The sequence below is a fragment of the Gekko japonicus genome, unplaced genomic scaffold (assembly GCF_001447785.1).
Source record: "Gekko japonicus isolate JY-2015 unplaced genomic scaffold, Gekko_japonicus_V1.1 scaffold3638, whole genome shotgun sequence".
Lineage (NCBI taxonomy): Eukaryota > Metazoa > Chordata > Lepidosauria > Squamata > Gekkonidae > Gekko > Gekko japonicus.
Window position 1 is genome coordinate 119,602 of NW_015167648.1, and position 14,013 is coordinate 133,614.

General features: G+C 46.2%; 1 pseudogene; it reads left to right on the forward strand.

Moving 5' to 3' along the window:
- LOC107112888 overlaps positions 1-9,208 on the forward strand; it is a 122,881-nt pseudogene extending 113,673 nt beyond the window's left edge.
- Positions 9,209-14,013: the final 4,805 nt, after the last annotated feature.

The following is a 14,013-nucleotide window of genomic DNA, read 5'->3' on the forward strand; positions in this document are numbered from 1 at the left end:
CTCTCGCTCCCAGGCAGCAGCAGGAAGACACCTCTGATACTTCCTTCCCCGTCTCCTCTGTGTGGTGAAGGGGAAAGTGCTGCCATGAGGACTTTTCAGGTAATGGGGGAGGGGGGGTTGTCACTGCAGAGATGGACGGCGATCAAGCTTCTTCAGGCCCATAGCTACAGTGGGGCATTTCAGGGCCCTTCCCCCTTAATTAAAAGTACCACCCCACAAATAGCCATGCTAGAAACCTTATTTTTTTTTTTATAATGTTTTTATTTTAAACAGCAGAAAACAATCAAAACATTGAACAACAGTGGAACTAGGCATAGTTATACAGAGACATAAAAAATGTTAAGAGGTTTACATACTGTGAAATAGTTTGTAATACTTTTCGGGAACATTGAATTTAGATGATTCAGCATTAAACATAAACTCAAGAAAGGGAAACCATTTCAAATGAAGATTAGAGTTCTCGTGGTTAAAGATTAGCATTAGCAAGTACATCAGAAATTTTATCCATAATATAGTAGTCCCAGATTTTCAAACGCCAAGAGGATAGTAATAACTTGTTGGGGGGATTTCCAACTACTGGCGATATAACCACCTTAGCAGCCATCAGTAAGATCGAAATAAGGTCTTGTCTAAGTTTAGGGATATGGGAATTGTTCCAATAATCTAAAAATGTAAGGTCAGGTTGCAATGGGATCAAATAACCTGTGATATCCTTGATAGATAAAATTACCTTGGACCAAAATTGCTGAACATGTCCACCAACAATGGATGAACGTACCTCGTTCACCACAGGATCGCCAGCAGTGCGAGGGATTCAATGTGGATATTTTATGAAATCTCGTAGGAATGAGGTACCACCTGGTAAGGATTTTATAGCTTTGATTTAGAAACCTGATTTTTGAGGAGAGGCCGCTGCTGCTGCCTGCTGCTGGCGGCGGCCAGGGTGAGAGCATTGCGTCTGGCCCTCGGGCTTCCCTCTCCCTGGGGGGGGGGGGTGATGGGACCCAGGAAAAGACAGCTCAGAAGGCATTCAAATGCCCTTTGAGTTCCTTTTCACAGGGCAAGAAAGATGTTGGATATGTATTGAAGGTGCCACTCTTGAGTGCCCTTCTAAGCTTGCCCTGTGGAAGGGAACTCAGAAGGCAATTGAATGCCCTCTGAAGGCCATTAAATGCCCTCTGGGCTGTTTATCTCTTTATCAGAAAGCTGAATACAATCTGGGTGACTGGCAAAAAGAAAAGGTAGAGGGGAGGACACTAAAAACCTCTGTGTCTTCTTCAGCACCCAAGAGGGCAAGGCCTGGCCTTCCTACTGGCTCAATATCAGCTTGCTTTTGTGTAGACAAACGTTCCTCTCTGTGGAAGGGCCTTCCTCCCAGAGGTCATGCTTTTCACTTCTGTGTTGGGGAAAGGAGGGGGAAGCCAGAGCAGAGACTAGGCTGGCAGTGCCCTGTGAGTGCCGCCCACCCTTCTGCCCCCAGGATGAGCCCAAGGAGAGCAGGGAAGGGAAGGCCTCAGAGCAGGTAGAGAAAGAGGTACTTTTCTCCCTTTCTCACAATACGAGAGCTCGTGGGCACTCCATGACATTGCTGAGCGGTCAGGTTAGAACGGATAAAAGGAAGTACTTCTGCACCCAAAGAGTGAGTCACACTTGGAATTCACTGCCACAGGAAGTGGTGGTGGCTACAAGCATGGACGGCTTCAAAAGGGAATTAGAAAAGCATACGAAGCAGAGGTCCATCAGTGGCTATTAGCCACAAGGCATAGATAGGGGCTCTGGGGCAAGTGATGCTCTGTCTTCTTGGTGCTTGGTTGGGGGTCAACAGTGGGAGGGCTTCTAATGTCCTGGCCCCACTGGTGGACCTCCTGATGGCACTGGTATTTCTGGCCACTGTGTGATACAGAGTGTTGGACTGGATGGGCCTTTGGCCTGATCCAACATTGGCGTCTCTTATGTTCTTATGCTCTGATCCCCTCCTGGCTGCCACTGTTCAGAAACGGTTTCAATACCCATGTTGCTTTTTTCCTCATGGATCAGTGCTGGAAAGAACTGCATTCTTCTTCTTCTCCTCCCAGGGCCCCGTGTCCTTTGAAGAGGTGGCCGTGTATTTCACCCAGGAGGAGTGGGTCCTGCTGAGCCCAGCTCAAAGGGTTTTCTACAAGCAAGTCATGCTGGAGAATTTTGGGAACGTGGCCTCTCTGGGTAAGGCTCCCTGTCTCCTTGTCTGGCTCCTCCATGCTGTGAGGTGTGACTGTGACTCCTTCTCTGCTCATGGTAATGAAGTCACCGTTGAGGAAAGACGTGGTTAGTCCCTTTTGGTCAGCTCTGCCACCCTGTCTACAGCTCTGGCCTGTGTTCGGGGTCACCATTATATCAGAGGAGGGCTCGTTATGTAGCAGGAACTCCTTTGCATATTAGGTGACACACCCCTAATGTAGCCAATCCTCTTAGAGCTTACAGTAGGCCTTTGTAAGAAGAGCTCTGTAAGCTCTTGGAGGATTGGCTACATTAGGGGTGTGTCGCCTAATATGCAGAGGAGTTCCTGCTACTCAAACTCATTTGTTACAGGGGCTGAATCTGACATAAATGTCAGTTTATCAGGCCAGGCCGTGTATGCCATAAAATTTAATGCCAGTTACCAGAGCTGTTTTACCACTGACCGTGACTCACACCCATCACCAGCACCTAACTGATCACTTTTTGCTTAATCGGCACAAGACGTTTTGCGCAGCACAGAGAGCTGCTGCCTGACAAGCAAGGTGCAACAACCAGAGGCCCTCGTGGCTCTTTAAAGACTAGCACATTTCAGAAGCTTTCGATGAGCAGGAGCACGCAGGGCTGCATCCCATTGCTGCAGGTGCAGCAACCAGAGACAGGTGGCCAGACGGCATCAACCAGGGGAACCCAACAAGCCCTGCCTTAAAAAAATCTGCTATGGTCAACAGGTTTTGAGGAGGGGAGGGGGGGTAAGGCAGCTGCATAATCCCACACCAACTGGGTGACCATGGGTCAGTCACAGTTCTCTCGGAGCTGTTCTCTCAAGAGCAGTTCTCTCAGAGCTCTCAGCCCCACGTACCCCACAGGGTGTCTGTTGTGGGGAGAGGAAGGGACAGAGATTGTAGGCTGCTCTGAGACTCCTTTTGGTAGTGAAAAGGGGTGGGTATAAAAACCAACTCTTCTTCCTATCAGTGTTGTCTTGAGTGTTTTCACAATCATCCCTTTGGACTGATTTGTCCTGAACGGGCGACTCTTCAACTCCTATTGGCTCCCCTCCCCGGGATTAGTTTGAACGCTGCTTTTTGATATTAATTTCCAGCAGCCTGGTTCCCTTTTGGTTCAAGAGAAGCCTGTCTCTTTTGTACAGATTCAGGGGGGTATTTGTGTTGGTCTGAAGCAGCAGAATAAAATTTCAGTCCAGTGGCATCTTTAAGATCAACAAAATGTTATTCTGGGTATAAACTTTTATGTGGAAGTTCATACCCAGAATAAATCTTTGTTCGTCTTAAAAGTGCCACTGGCCTTAAACTTTGTTATTTTGTGCAGGTTCAGCTTCTTCCAGAACATTCCCTAGCGCCTAAGAAATCTAAAACTTTCCTCCCAGTACCACTTCCTCATCCTCGCATTGAAACCCCTGATCTGTGCCTGTCTAGCTGGCCCTGTGCATGGGACTGGCAGTACTTCTGAGAATGCTACCTTTGGGGTCCTGGCCTTTAACTTCCTGCCTAGTAACCTATTTTTCCCCCTCTTCACTGGAATGGAGCTGCTCCCCTTCTCTGATTGGCCAGCGCCAGCTGAGTAAAACTATATGAACAGCTGAGTGCTGAAGGGAGGGAATTAATTCCATTCTAGAGTTGTTCTGTCAGTTGGAAGCATTCTGAATTCAGACGGTTGGTTTTTGACAGAGTCGTTTGGAGTCAGTGAGTCTGACAAAGTCAGTCAGACAGATGCACCTTTTGAGTGAAAGGAAATGACTCCTTGCCTTAACTGTTGTATTCCTATCTTGAGGAAGAATTCAATATAAGAATTTATTTATCTGGAGCACTAACACCACTGCTCTGGTGAAGAAGGCCCAGCAGAGGCTCTTTTTTCTCAGACTTTTAAAGAAAAATAACTTGAGTGAGAAAATACTGATGTCCTTCTATCGTTGCTCAATAGAGAGCATTTTAACATACTGCGTCTGTGCCTGGTTTGCCAGTACTGCGTCTGTGCCTGGTTTGCCAGTACGGCTGTGGATAGGAAAGCACTCCAGAGAGTTATCATAACAGCCCAGAAGATTATTGGCTGCCCTCTCCCGTTCCTGGAGGAATTGTATAGTTCTCAATGCTCGAAAAAAGCAAAGAACATTCTGCAGGATTTGTCACACCCTGAACACTCCCTGTTTGAACTGCTGCCTTCGGGTAGAAGATATAGGACAATTAAAACAAGGACAAACAGATTAAAAATAGTTTTTATTCGAGAGCTATTATTGCTTTAAATGCTGTATGAAATTGGAATTTAGGTGACATTGGTGGTTTAAGTTGCAATGTGAACCTTAAGGGGAGTTATGGGATGGTTGTGAATGGTTGTGTGAGTGTATATGAGTATGGTTCACTGAAATGATTGCATCTTTAATTTCGTTGTACTATGTACAATGACAATAAAGTATATTATTATTATTATTATTATTATTATTATTATTATTATGAATTTAAGTGTCAGCCTAAGCTGAAGTCTGCATTACACAGACACCAGAACTGGGAATGAGAATTGGCAAGGGTGATTGGGTAGTCTGCTGAAACTCCCTTTCAAGCCAAAAGGAAAAGGGCTATCTTCTGAGGAGAAGAATAATTCCTGCCCAGTTTCACAGGGGGTTTTGCTCTGAGGAGGACCCTGGTCTGTTATGAAGGGAAATGGCTTCACACAACTCAGGAAACAGAAATAAACTGTGGTTTCAAGAAAGGAGTGGGTTAGGTGCACAAAGAAAGATACCATCTCCAGGAAACCTGAACAGTCATAGGAAACTCTATGAAGAAACATTGTTACTGTAGCTAAAATACTAAGTAAAATGCCTCTCACTCTTAAAGATCCAAGAAGAAGAGGATATTGGATTTATACCCCGCCCTTCACTTGGGGACTCAGAGTGGCTTACAAACTCCTTTCCCTTCCCCTCCCCACAACAGACACCCTGTGATGTAGGTGGGGCCGAGAGAGCTCTTTCAAGAATGCTCTTTCAAGAACGGCTCTGACAGAACTACGGCTTGCCCAAGGTCGTCCAGCAGGTGCAAGTGGAGAAGTGAGAGAATCACACCCGGTTCTCCCAGATTAGAATCCATGTACTTAACCACTACACCAAACTGGTTCTCCAAGAATATATGAAAGTAAGCTTCAACAACAATACTTTGCCTGTTAAAAGAAGTATTAACAAAAAACCAAAACAGCTGCTACACAAAGCGCTGCAAAGACTATATATTGATACACAAAAATGACAGGTAAGTATTATACAAAAAGTCCTTGTTAAGAAGTCGTGGAGATGTAGAAAAGTTGACAAAATTCCCTGGAGTACACTTCCGTTTTGTGATTACTTCTTCCGAACCGTCAAGTAAACAAAATCGTGTCTTCTATTCATTCATAGATTGCAATCATTCAGAAAGATAATAAAGCAGATCCTAGATTCATCATACATGAATTAAGCCTTCAGCAAATATGCCCATTTTTAATGTTATCATGTATGATGGATCTAGGATCTGCTTTATTATCTTTCTGAATGATTGCAATCTATGAATGAACAGAAGACACGATGTTGTTTATCTGACGGTTCGGAAGAAGTAATTATAAAACAGAAGCGTACTCCGGGGAATTTCGTCAACTCTTCTACATCTCCACGACTTCTTAACAAGGACATTTTGTATAATACCTGTCATTTTTGTGTATCAATATATAGACTTTGCAGCACTTTGTGTAGCAGCTGTTTTGGTTTTTTGTTAATAGCTTCATTGTAGCCGTGACCTTCGGTGTTTGTTAAAAGAAGTGTAGCGTGTATTACCAACAAATTTTACCTCAGCATTTCCAACCCCTGACTACATCTAATCAGTCCCTCTTGTTAAGTAAAATTGTTATTTCTGTTTGAATGTTATACCATTTCCAGTGCCATTTGAATGGGTAAAACAGGAGGGCTCCTAATTTTCCCCATCAGGTACCTGGTCTGGGCCAAAAGCCAAATTAGATCTGTATGACAGGGAAGGACAGGCAGACTTTCAAAACCACCCATGTTTCCACACTGCTAGGGGCTGCTCAGTCACAGCAGGGAACTAGCATTTGGCGGGAAAATCTGTCCATCATATTTGTTTCTGAAGTCTTTCTAGTACCTAATTTCTCCAAATCTCTGTTCCATTCCAGAGATTACCTGTCTGGCTGGGGAATAGAGGACTGGACCACCCCATTGGCTCTTGCTAGACCTAGGAGCATTTCTAAAAGGGCTTAGGCAAGGCTGGAAACTAGTTGAATTGACCTCTCCCCTCCTGCCTGTTCTCTGCGCAAAAAGAACAAAAAAATTATGGTGAAGGGTTTGCTCCATTCAAACTTCCAAAGAAAAAATTCAGCTCTTCAGAGTTGCCTATTGTGTCTGGAGGGTTAGAGCCCAGCTAGCTTCAAATTGCTGAATGGATGTACACAGAGAAGAATTATAATCTTGTCCTTTGTTTCCCAATAAAAGGGCCAGTGACAGCCAAACCTGACCTCATATCATGGCTGGAAGGAGAAGATGAGCTGTTCACCCTGTTCTCCGAGGAAGAGGAGGGATTGGCAGGTCTGTGGTGCGACTGTGTCTTGCTTGTGCTTCCTTCCAAGGGCTGGTAGATTTCTGTAGCCGTGAACATATGAAAAGGAGAAACTTCCTTTTTCCAAGTCCGGTCCCATTTCCCAAGTCTAGCTGAGTAGTGTCCCTCAGATTGTCCACGGTCTTTGAAAAGGATGTTTCCCACCCTGTATTCTCTGTGATCCCTTGAACTGGAGATGCCAGCATTGAACCCAGGACCTAGTGCATGCAAAGGACATGCTTTGCCACAGAAATATGACACAAAGCAACTCCAGATAGCTCTCAAATTAACATGTTTGACTCCCCCCTCCCTCCCCATTACAGACCAATGTACAGGGCAATGTTGAACTTGATTCTGATGGGCCTGCCACATAAACATTTGTTAGCCATACACAATACCAACATAAAATTCAGCAGAAGACAGCCTTGCTTTCCTGGGGTATTTTAAACCCTCATGAAGATTCATGTCCTCACAGTGTCAATTTCACATTGCCTGGAACAGCCATTCAAGAAACTGGTTTAGTTCCTCAAGGAACATTCAGAAGTGGTGGTGGGGGGCCTGCACAGAAGATATCCTGCATACGGGGGGGTGACGGTTGGAGGGACATCTGTACTCTACAGAGGATAAGAGGACAAGTCATTCTCAGAATGGCAGGGAAGACTTCCTTGGTCTTGCACACTCTACCAGAGCAAGCTTATTTCATTCCTTAATTTTTGTACTCCATTTTTTACACAATGCGCTCATACTCAGCTTCTTTTCCTTTCAGCTGGAGGCGTGCAAAGAATGCAAATAGGGAAGAAAAAGCATAGATGCCTGGAGTGTGGAAAAAGCTTCAGTCACAGTTCAAGCCTTGCTTACCACCGGAGAATCCACACAGGGGAGAAAAAATATAAATGCCTGGAGTGTGAAAAAAGCTTCAGTCACAGTTCAAGCCTTGCATACCACCGAAGAATCCACACAGGGGAGAAACCATATAAATGCCTGGAGTGTGGGAAAACCTTCAATAGTAGTACACATCTTACTTCCCATCAAAGAATTCACACAGGGGAGAAACCATATAAATGTCTGGAGTGTGGGAAAAGCTTCCGTCAGAGAGGTAGTCTTACTTCCCATCAAAGAATTCACACAGGGGAGAAACCATATAAATGCCTGGAATGTGGAAAAAGCTTCCGTCTGAGTGACAGCCTTACTTCCCATCAAAGAATTCACACAGGGGAGAAACCATACAAATGCCTGGAGTGTGGGAAAAGCTTCAGTCAGAGTGAGAGCCTTAATTCCCATCAAAGAATTCACACAGGGGAGGAACCATATCAATGCCTGGAGTGTGGAAAAAGCTTCAAAAGTAGTACAAATCTTACTTCCCATCAAAGAATTCACACAGGGGAGAAACCATACAAATGCCTGGAGTGTGGGAAAAGCTTCAGTCAGAGTGAGAGCCTTAATTCCCATCAAAGAATTCACACAGGGGAGGAACCATATCAATGCCTGGAGTGTGGAAAAAGCTTCAAAAGTAGTACAAATCTTACTTCCCATCAAAGAATTCATACAGGGAAGAAACCATATAAATGCTTGGAGTGTGGAAAAAGCTTTACCAAGAGTAGCAATCTTACTTCCCATCAAAGAACTCACACAGGGGAGAAACCATATAAATGTCTGGAGTGTGGAAAAAGCTTCAGTCACAGTTCAAGCCTTGCATACCACCAAAGAATCCATGCAGGGGAGAACCCATATAAATGCAAGGAGTGTGGGAAAAACTTCAAGAGTAGTACAAATCTTACTTCCCATCAAAGAATTCACACAGGGGAGAAACCATGTAAATGCCTAGAATGTGGGAAAAGCTTCAGTAAGAGCAGAATTCTTACTACCCATCAAAGAATTCACACAGGGGGAGAATCCATATAATTGCCTAGAGTATGGAAAAAACTTTGGGTGAAAGGGTAACCTAATTTATCATGGAAGTTTCCACCCAGGGTAGAAACAATGCTTAAATCCATAATCTTAATCCTGTCCTGAAAATGATCATATAAACAATTCTCTTCCTGTGGATTGCTAAAATTGTGGGAGCCTTCCTGACCTCATCAAGCTGGCCATTCCTTCATGAGGCAGCCACAAAAGTGAATCCTTTTCTTTCCATCACCATCAGTCTCACTATTATCTTTGCTAAAATAAAGAAAGTGGTTGCCACAGATTAAAGCGCAAAAAGTGGTCCTATAGATCTGTAAGACATAGGCCCTGAAAGCCTTTGCAGGTAACGGGAATTATTATGAAATGAACTGATAATCTAAACAGTCACCAAAGGAGCAACTCAGCTATGTATCATGTGTGTTCTGTACCTGACCCTGAATACTGTTGACCCACCACCTTGCCAATGTGGGGATAAGGGGGCTCACCTTGCAGTGGCTGACCTCCTTCCTCCAAGGTCCAAGACGGAGGGTGGCGCTTGGGGGGGGGGATGATCTCAGCAACACCTCCTGGAATGTGGTGTACTGCAAAGAGCGACTCTCTCACCAATGTTGTTTAATATCTACATGCGCCCCCTCGCCCAGATTATCTGGAGGTATGGCTGGGCTGTCATCAATATGACCATGACACCCAGCTCTATCTAGAGAGAGAAGAGATTGGATTTATACCCCGCCCTTCACTACCAAAAGGTGTCTCAGAGCGGCTTACAAACTCCTTTCCCTTCCCCTCCCCACAACAGTTCCCTCTAAGCAGCGGAGTCCTGTGAGCAAATATTCTACTTCGTGAGCTACTGGCCTTAAAGTTGTGAGTGAGCAATTTGGCTACTGCATAAATTAGTTTGCTCTGGAGCCCTCCTTCCTGAGCTATGACAAAAATGTCTGAGCCAGAGGCTAAAAAATGGTGAGCTAACACACTAACTCAGTTTAGAGGGAACCCTCCCTGTGCGGTAGGTGGGGCTGAGAGAGCTCTTGACAGAAACTGCTCTTTTTCAAGGACAGCTCTTATCAGAACTACGGCTTGCCCAAGGTCGTCCAGCCAGGTGCAAGTGGAGGAGTGGGGAATCAAACCCGGTTCTCCCAGATTAGAGTCAGCGCACTTAACCACTACACCAAACTGGCTCTACTGATGGACACCCACCTGGGCTCTGCCCTAGAAAATCTGGACAGGGCATTACAAGCTGTGGCTGGATGGTTACAACAGAGCAGGCCGAAATGGGCTCCATCGAGGACAGAGGTCCTGCACCTGGGTCACAGGGGACTGGGATTGGGAATTAGGCTCCCAACCTTTAACGGGGCCCCATCGGTGCCAGTGTCGATTGTGAAGAGCCTGGGGGTGTTCCTGGAGGCCCAGGTCACTGCTTCTGCCAGGTCTGCCTTTTTTCATCTGAGATAGAACAGGCAGTTGGCCCCATATATCACCCCCTGGGATCTGTCTGCAGTTACCCATGCAATGGTCACATCCAGATTGGATTATTGTAATTCTCTCTACATGGGGCTGCCCTTGGCTCTGCTCTGGACGCTGCAGCTGGTGCAGAACACAGCAGCACAGGTGTTGACTTCATTGTCTGTCCACCTTGTGCTGTGTGAACTGCACTGGCTGCCTATCGAGTACCAGTTCCATTTCAAGGTGTCGATGCTTACCTTCAAAGACTTATACGACCAGGGGCCTGCATATCTGCGATACCACCTCTCTTCCTATGAGCCCTGAAGGGCTTTATGATGCTAATCAGCATCTCCTGCTGGTCCCAGGGAGTCTGTCTCGCATCGACTAGGGCCAGGGCATATGAGGTAACACCAGTAAAAATTTCCTGTTTTTGAAAATTATTATTATGTATATTTAGTATATACATTTGATATATAATAATCTGGCCTTTTTCTCCTTTTTTCGACAATTTTAGAAAGCAACACCTGGCTCTATAGAGATTTTTTTAATACATTCATTTCTGGATGTGTGTTATTGTACAATAGGAATATTGACGACTGAGGAAGGCCCGAAGGGGCCGAAACGCGTATGGTCTATTGGTCAAAAGTTTTACCCATCAATTGGACATGTATAACTATCAGCTCTGAATGTAATAAGCTTTGAGAGTTGGATATTTGGGAAGAGTCGGATGCTGGGAAAGATTGAAGGTCAAAGAAGAAGGGGACGGCAAAGGATGAATGTAATAAGCTGAAGGTAATAAAATTTAAGAGTTGGATATTTGGAAAGAGTCGGATGCTGGGAAAGATTGAAGGTCAAAGAAGAAGGGGACGGCAAAGGATGAGATGGTTAGACAGTGTTATCGAGGCAACGAACATGAAATTAAGCAAACTCCAGAGCACAATGGAAGACAGGAGGCCCTGGCGTGATGTGGTACATAGGGTCGTGAAGAGTCAGACTCAACTGTGCGACTGAACCACAACTTTTGGACTATTTCTTTTAACCTTCTGTATATTTTATTTATGTGTACACCATAATAAATATTTGTATTTTTATAACAATTTGTTATGTTGTTGAAGGCTTTCACAGCCGGAATTCATTAATTGCTGTAGATTTCCCGGGTTGTGTGGCCGTGGTGTTGGCATTGTAGGACCTGACGTTTCGCCAGTAACTGACTGGCATCTTCAGAGGTGTAACACAGAAAGATGGAGTACTCTGTGTCAAAAGCTTTCTGGAAGTCAAGTACTCCATCTTTCTGTGTGATACCTCTGAGGAGGCCAGTCACAGTTACTGGTGAAACGTCAGGTTCTACAATGCCAAGACCACAGCCACACAACCCGGGAAATCTACAGCAACTAATATATTTGTTAGCTTGACCCTCTTAGATCACAAGGGCCCCTGAGAGGCTGGATGGGGTGGTGGTGTTCTTCTTCCTGGTGGGTTCCAACCCAGTTCATACAAACTAAAGTTTTAGGAGGGAGGTACGGCTTTTAAAAAATTGAGTATTCTTGGTTTTAAAATTTTGCCCATAAGGATTATTTCTTGGTATATGTTGCTGTCCTTTGGAGTCAGAAATCTGGAGGGATCCCTTGAAAGGAAAGCCAAAGCCTACTACATTTCTATTTGGATAGTCCAACTGGCTTTGGCAGCCAAGAAAATGAACGTTACAGCTGTGTCTAAAAGCTGAACAAACTGTTAATGGCATATAGTGAAGGCATTTATGGGTTTTTAATGGGGTTTTAAAAGTTTTTAACAATATGATGTTCTTGCTTTTGTCGTAGTCGTTTCGATCCCTTCAGTGTGCCCTAATTGTAATGGACTTTGGCCTTATACAATAAATGTTATGCTATTGTGTGGCTAGGTTCAAACTGGAGAAAGGAAATAAAAACAGGCTGCCGCTGCTGCTCTTATGGCGGGGTTGGGCTCTGGTGCCCTAAGGGGATGGGGAAAGAAATATAAGGCTGGAGGTCTGCAATGCAGTTCCCAGGCGAGAGAGGAAGGCAGGATGCAGTTAATTGGAGGGAAGCTCCCCTTCTCCCACAGTTCACATCCTTCCCCTTCCTGCAAAGAAATCCCCGAAGAAAGAAGAGCTGGTGAATAAAAACTGGAAGGAGACAGGAGTAGGAAAGGAACTTCCTTGTCTTTTTGGAGTGTGTGTGTGTGTGTGTGAGAGAGAGAGAGAATGAATGAATGAGAATGAGAATGGGTCAGGGCAGGGGAGCAGGAGGAGGCCAGGAGACAATGGAGAAGAGGAGGGCCCCTGCATTCCTGGCCCCTCTGTTGCCAGACTGTCCCCAGTGGGGCTTGTGGAGAGGGGAGAGTAAGTCTTCTGTCTTCCCCCTTCCCCTTGGGAAATCCTGGTCCTCTGAACTGTGGTCTTCTTTTCCCCTTCTCGGGCTGTGTGGGAAGGGGAGGGTCCCCCCAGGCTCCCAGGGACGATGAGCCGGAGAGACAGGATCTTTTCGAGGTCAGCAGTGCCCAGGGGCTGGAGGGAAGAGACAAGGCCCCCATCTGGATGCCCAGAAGACTCTGGGCAGAAACTTTCTCCTTGCAGCACTAGTTTTCTACCTGTGGGGGCTTTTCCCATGATGCAAAGAAAGAGTTATGGTTGCCCAGTTCAGCCCTGGACTCTCCCACCTCCTCCTTGACCCAATCGCTCCTGTTCCAGCCCTTCATGTTCTCCTGACCTCCTGACACAGATCAGTCTCTGGGGTGGGGGGGTCTTGGCATCCCTCAGAGGGGAGGGGGGAGTGCTGCGGACAGGGCTTCCCTCCATCCTTATTTCTTGCCCTCCCAGGCAGCAGTGGAGAGCCAACCCGGATGCCTGCTCCCCCATCTTTTCCATGCAGTGGAGGGAAAAGAGCCACCCGGATGCCTACTCGGGTTAGGGGGAAGACCTGCAGCAAACGGTTCCTCCAGTTTGGTGTAGTGCTTAAGTGAGCAGAATCGGGGAGAACCGGCTTTGATTCCCCACTCCCCCACATGCAGCTGCTGGATGACCTTGGGCAAGCCACACTTATGACAAGAGTTGTCCTTGAAACGGCAGTTTTTGAAAGAGCTGTCTCAGTCTGTTGTGGGGAGGGGGAGGGAAAAGAGTTTGTAAGCCGCTCTGAGACGCCGACTGAAGGATGGGTTTATAAATCCAATCTCTCTTCTCTTCTCTGAGGCTCAGTGAATCGGACTCCTGGACCTTGATTCTAGCCACATCGCTCACATGTGCAGGAAGACAATATTGGTTACCAACCTCCAGGAGGCGCCTGGAGCTCTCCTGGAATCACAAATGATCTCTCCAATACAGAGACGGGAGGGGGAAGGCTGAGACTTCTTTGCTCATGCGGCCCCTTTCCAGTGATAGAAAGAAATGTTGTGTCCTCTTCTGGAGAGCCAGTTTGGTGTAGTGGTTAAGTGTGCGGACTCTAATCGGGGAGGACCGGGTTTGATTCCCCACTCCTCCACTTGCACCTGGCTGGATGACCTTGGGCAAGCCATAGTTCTGATAAGAGCTGTCCTTGAAAAAGAGCAGTTGGTGTCAGAGTTCTCTCAGCCCCACCCACCTCACAGGGTGCCTGTGGTGGGGAGGGGAAGGGAAAGGAGTTTGTAAGCCGCTCTGAGACTCCAAGTGAAGGGGGGGTATAATTCCCATCTCCTCCTCTTCTTCTCCTTTCACGGGAAGTAGTACTGAGGAGAGCCCCTGTGGCTCCCAGGATCCCCGTCTAAAGCCGCGTGGCGCCCTCGGAAGCAAGAAGAGAGCCAGCAAAAGGCAACACATACACCTGACACCAAAGACAACAGCCTCCACCGGCAGTTCCTTCACTCTCCTGGCTCCCGGCAGCAGGAA